This window comes from Pantherophis guttatus, chromosome 4, assembly GCF_059756535.1.
Source record: "Pantherophis guttatus breed Tessera chromosome 4, ASM5975653v1, whole genome shotgun sequence".
NCBI classification, from domain to species: Eukaryota; Metazoa; Chordata; class Lepidosauria; order Squamata; family Colubridae; genus Pantherophis; species Pantherophis guttatus.
Window position 1 is genome coordinate 63,872,684 of NC_142066.1, and position 5,854 is coordinate 63,878,537.

The 5,854-nt window shown below is 36.2% G+C and overlaps 1 long non-coding RNA gene across 1 annotated transcript; it reads right to left on the reverse strand.

The window, feature by feature from the left end:
• Nucleotides 1-382: 382 nt before the first annotated feature.
• On the reverse strand, nucleotides 383-5,328 carry LOC117665058 (uncharacterized). The gene is made up of 2 exons (XR_004591236.1): nucleotides 5,208-5,328; nucleotides 383-1,092 (listed from the first exon to the last, which is right to left on the reverse strand). It is a non-coding gene; the product is annotated as an uncharacterized LOC117665058 (long non-coding RNA).
• Between the last annotated feature and the right edge of the window lie 526 nt (nucleotides 5,329-5,854).

The following is a 5,854-nucleotide window of genomic DNA, read 5'->3' on the forward strand; positions in this document are numbered from 1 at the left end:
TAGCATTGTTTCCAACTAACAAATTTATTAAGTGGGATATGTTTTTGTAAGTTGCAGCTCATTTCATCAGAGGTAGAGAGAGGCTAAAATATATGATTTAAATTGTGGGAGAATGGAACATAGGGAAAAGGGGAACAAAAATTAGATATGCAGATATTACAGATATATTACAAAGATATATTACAAAGATGCAGTGCAAACAGAAATGAAATGTCGGACTCAGCCCTCACAATGAAGATATATATGTTTCAAAAAGGTGTTGAACAACTGGAATCCTTCACTACAGTATAGTCTAACCTATCATAAAGCACTTCTGAACCTTTCTGACTCAGCATTGATAAACCTTAAATATATTCTCATACATCAGTAAATTCCAGGACAATCCAATGAACCATTTTTTTAATTGAACATTTTTTAATAGTTTTTAACAATTTTCCTCTTTGCAACATTTCCGCATCAGTAAAGATCCGTTATATATCCATTTTTCCCTTTACGTCTACATATCTATATATGTGGTTCCATTCTTCTTTATACATACTAATATATTGATATAAACATACATTTTATAAACATACATTTTATGTCATCTATATTTGTACAGATTTAATACTATTTTCTAACTCCAAAGTCTTCTTTCTTTAACACTTTCTTAACTTTTGCACCTATCTGATAACCATTTGTACTATACGTTCCATACCAAATAGTACTCTGTTTCTCCTTTATCTTTTATTTCTTTTGCCAATCTGTCCATCTCAGCACACTCCAGTACTTTCCTTATCACACTTTCCTCTGATGGTATAGTATTATTTTTCCAGTTTTGTGCATACACAATCCTGGCTGCGGTTATGACATGTAATATTTTTTTTATCATAATTTCCTGTAAGTATCCCTAATAGGAACAGTTCCGGTTTCAATTCTATTTGCTGTTTAATTATCTCCTCAAGCCACTTTCGTATTCTAATCCAATATTTTTTTGCTATTGGACACGTCCACCACATATGATAGTAAGTTCCTTGAGCTTGTCTGCATTTCCAGCAATCTGGTGATCTGTTCGGGAACATTTTGGCCAATCTCGCTGGTGGTAGGTGCCATCTGTAAAACATTTTTTTTTTATTGAAAAGTTTTACAAAGAAAATTTTCCCCCTCCCAATACTCCTCCCACCCTTTTTCCCTCCCCACCACTCCCACCCTCCTTCCCATCCCACCCTCCCCCCCAGACTTCCCAGAGCAAACTACAGGGTATTTCAATTAACAATCATAAGCTAAATTAACCTAACTATTCTTAAACTACAAAATCCCCCCTGAAACCTTAACTCCGCTATGGCTAGAATTTAACATTCATTCATAAGCTATTTGATATTTTCTTGTCTGATACTTATTTTGAATATAATCAATCCATCTTCTCCATTCCGATATGTATCTTTCTTGTGTATAGTCCTTCAAATACGCTGAAATTTTTGCCATTTCCGCTAAATTCGCTACTTTCAATGTCCATTCTTCAATAGTAGGCAAAGAGTCCTTCTTCCAGTATTGTGCTACCAACAGCCTAGCTGCTGATATCTGTAAAACATTTTATAGAGGTTCTCTTTAAAGGCTGCTGACCTGGTCTAATGAACCATTTTATATGCATAAGCCATAGAACACATTGTCCATCTGTTTATTTATGCCCATTCATACATGATTATGGAAAGGGAATGGTAGAGCAACCTAGCCTGCAGCCTTGGCGAGGTCATTCATTCCTAATCAAACTTCACCAAGACGGAAAGGACATTACTCAAAAGTCAATGGATCTTTTTCCTGCCTGAGAAGTGAAGACTGAAGAGTTAGAACAAAATGGGCCAGTTGAGACCATGAAGATATTTCAAAGTCTTTTTGGAGTTTCATTGGGAAGGAGTTGATAAAGGTCAAAGTTTTAAAGTTCTAAGCACAATGGCTCTTTTAAGCCAGAAAGTATAAAACTCTGTAAATTATACCAAAATTAACACTACACCAACAATCAAGAAATAAGTAATACCCCAATGAAGGAACTACTAACTAATTACTACTAACTACTAATGAACAAATAAACAGCATAATCAAGGAGCCACCAAGATCACTCCCACAAACATTGACAGGGCAAGCCACTAGTATATAAAATGACAGCAAAGCCCACTCCCTTTTAATCCTGATGATGTTACCCAGTTTGGTAATGAAACTTCTGCAAGAAAATAGTCAACTTCAGAGAGCACCAAGGACCCCTCAGAAAATGAAGAAGCTAATGTGCTCTGGAACTTTAGAACTCATACAGCCAAACATTTTTATTTTTATTTATTTTTATTTATTTATTTTTATATGCCACCCTTTTCCGGAAACTCAGGGCGGCTTACAGTGCGTTAAGCAATAGCCTTCATACTTTTGTATATTTTATACAAAGTCAGCTTATTGCCCCCACAAACCGGGTCCTCATTTTACCCACCTTAGAAAGGATGGAAGGCTGAGTCGACCTTGAGCCTGGTGAGAATTGAACTCGCAGTAATTGCAGGCAGCTGGATGTTAAATGCTGCCTTAGTAGGAGGCATTAGCCTCCTACGCCACTCAGGCTCTGCCATCTACCACTTGAGTTAACACTTAACAATTAACAATTGTTGATAAAAAAGATAAAAAAGATTGGATACTTGATGTAGCAATACAGCAGAATAGAAAGGATTGGAGAAAATCATAAAACACAAAGGCCCGAAAATAGAAATAGAATGACAGTGGCAAAGGAAAGCAAAGATAGCAATATATGTCAACATTGATGATTGTCTTGGGCACAGACCACGGGGGAAATTCAGTCGGTTCTATCTGGCTCAGGTGAACTGGTAGTGGCGGCTGCGGGAGGCTCTGCCTACCTACACAAATGTAATGACATTGCTTTTTTGCGACAATTTTAAACCTTTGCTTTGTGCATGTGTGGAAAACGGCACATGCGAGCGAAGCAAGTGCGCACACAGCGCACACACATTTGCGAACCAGTAGGGAAGGTAAGTGAATTTCACCCCTGGCACAGACTCAAAACATTTGGAGTACTACTATTAAACAACAACAACATCTGCCTAACCCAGAATTTGGGAAGGACTTAATAGGTGGATAAAAATGCCATATCCAGTGTGAATATCTGGCTGACTGTGTAACGATCAATAATAATAATAATAATAATAATAATAATAATAATAATAATAATAATAATAATAGCAAAAGCAGTAGCATTTGTGTTTAAAAAAAAGTCTGCCTTAAAAAGTTATTAGGGACATAGCATTTTTTTGGGAAAACTTTATTTTTTTCAAAAAAAAGGTAAAATACAAACACCAAAGTATTTAGAAAAAAACAAAAGAAAAACAGACCAAACAAGACATTTTTAAAAATGCATTTTAAAAAAGAAACTAACACATAACAGTTCTGGGGACATTCAACTAGGGAGGACATATTGTCATACATTCAACTAGGGAAGACATATTGTCCTCCCTAGTTGAATGCTGATTAATGTATTACAACAATATAAGTTTCCAACCCTTTGCGAAACAGACTGAAAGAATTTTAAATTACTAAACTACTAAATCTATTTACAAATTCTCATCTATATACTATATTAATAACAAAATAGATGATGATGATGATCATAATCATCATAATCATCATAATCGGTAGTGGCTTAGCCACTATGAACCAACCTAGGCACCTACCCTCACCAATGATAAAAAGAAATCAACAAAACACTGCACCAAATCGGTCGTCACTGGGATCAATAAGGGCCACATCAGATGCTATGGCTCCTAGACATCTGTCAAAAAAATGGGCTACAGTGCTCAGTTGCTACTGCTAGGAAATCAGGGCTGCAACTGCAAAGCGATTGGAACAAAAGCGCAAAACTTGGACAATCAAAGAAAATGGAGAAATCATCAAACCAACAGCCAGAGAATTTCAAAAAAGAATGATGCAAGTGTGAAAGGAAAAACACCCAGAAAGTAACGTAACTGAACAAAGATTAATGGATCAAAGACATTTCAGCATCCATAATAAAGTTTTCACAGATGTGGAAATGCAACATCTAGAAACATTGGCTAAAAAGAAAACAACAAGTAATGATGAACAAGCTGAAGAAACTGTTCCAACACCTGAACAAACTGACCAGCCAGCAGAAGAAACTAACATACAGGATGAAGATCTTCCTGTGCAACAACTCGAAAGAGTAGAGCTAAGTGATCTGGCGAAAATGCTGAAAGAAAAGATTGAAAACCACATCAAAGAAAACAAAATTATTGTTTGATTGAGTACAATAAATTCAATCTCCAAAGCAAGTCTATCTTCTCCCCAAAATCCAGATGAAATTGTTCCCCAATTAAATATAACAGATTCATTCCCCAATCTCATTCAATCCACTTTAAAAAGATTAATTTGCCACTTATCCATCCAGGTTGTTTTCTAATATTATGTAGAAGTACAGACTTGGATTTGAGGAAGATATATGAAATTGACTATTACTTCTGAGTCCATTTTTCTTCTTTTCAACCAATCTACTGCTTTGAAATCACATTCCTTTTGCCTCTGAATGTTTTCCACAGACTGTTATTTCTGAGTCCATATTTCTTCTGAACGAATCTACTGTTTTGAATTCATATTCATTTTGTGGATTTGATTTATTTTCAGTCAGTTTCCTCTGAGTGTTTGCTAGAATCTTATGAGTTCATCAAAATTTTTAGAAAATCTTCCAGCTAAAGATTGAGTGTTGCCAAGCAGTCTTTTCCCCCCCATGTGACAGCCTCCTTCCCTCTATAATCTGATATGTTGTTGCTCAATATAATAGACAGGTAGAGCGGGGGGGGGGGATATAAGAATAGGGAAAATATTTTCTGTATACTTTGATTCAAAAACTTTTTGTAAGTTAAAAAAGTTCAAATTTTCTGTGGTAAATATTGAATAAAATATAAATCAAGTAGAAGCGCTTTAACCATCCAAAGGCATATGCCATGTTTTCATGTGGAAAAGCAGAAGTTAATGAGAACAGCCAAATGGGTCAAAGAAAAAAAGCAGAAGAAACACATAAAATCCAGCAGGGGGTTAAAATAAATTAGCATTCAGTCAGCCAATTAACATTTAAAGATAAAGAACAAAACAAAACTTGAAAAAGTGAAGTTAAAACTCAGGCTTATTTATGAGAATGTTCTACTGATAGGAAGAAGATGAAATACTTTCTGGGTGCTCTCACAGGAAGCTTCAATCTTCAAGATTCCCCTTCCTGGGTAGGCCCACGGCTATCCAAAAGATGTCTTGGGTCATTCCTAAGCGCTCCCATTCAAATGCAGGGAGCAATACTGCCAAAGAACCTGTCTGGACAATAAAAACAACAGATTGTTGGCAGGGTCAAAAAAAATTCCCTACCAGGCAGCAGCCATCTTGGGGGAGGAGTCTCTCAGAACATAGTTAGTATTGACTCAAATGAAAGCTTACTTTTCTCTGCAAAGTTGTCAATGTACTGCCAGAGTTAGCCTGCAACAACTCAAGCATTCTAATCTATTCTAATCAAATAGGAGAGTTGAAGCAACATAAAATGGAAAAGAGTAATTTCAGAAGTGGAGCACAAAAACACCCCCTGGATGTCACTTTCATGGTGATTGGAGAATCAATAGAGAGCAAAATTTTCTATTTCTGACTTCGAGATATTGGTTGCTCTCCCATGTGGCAACAGGGGAAGTGGGTAATATGTGCATCTGTGAACAGGCATAGCTATTTAGGAAAGGCTGCATTAATAAACTCAACCTGGAAAGTGGTTTACATCAAAGGTTTGGGCCTTCCAGCATCTCCTCTCCTCCAATCCTATATTCTTGAAATTATACAG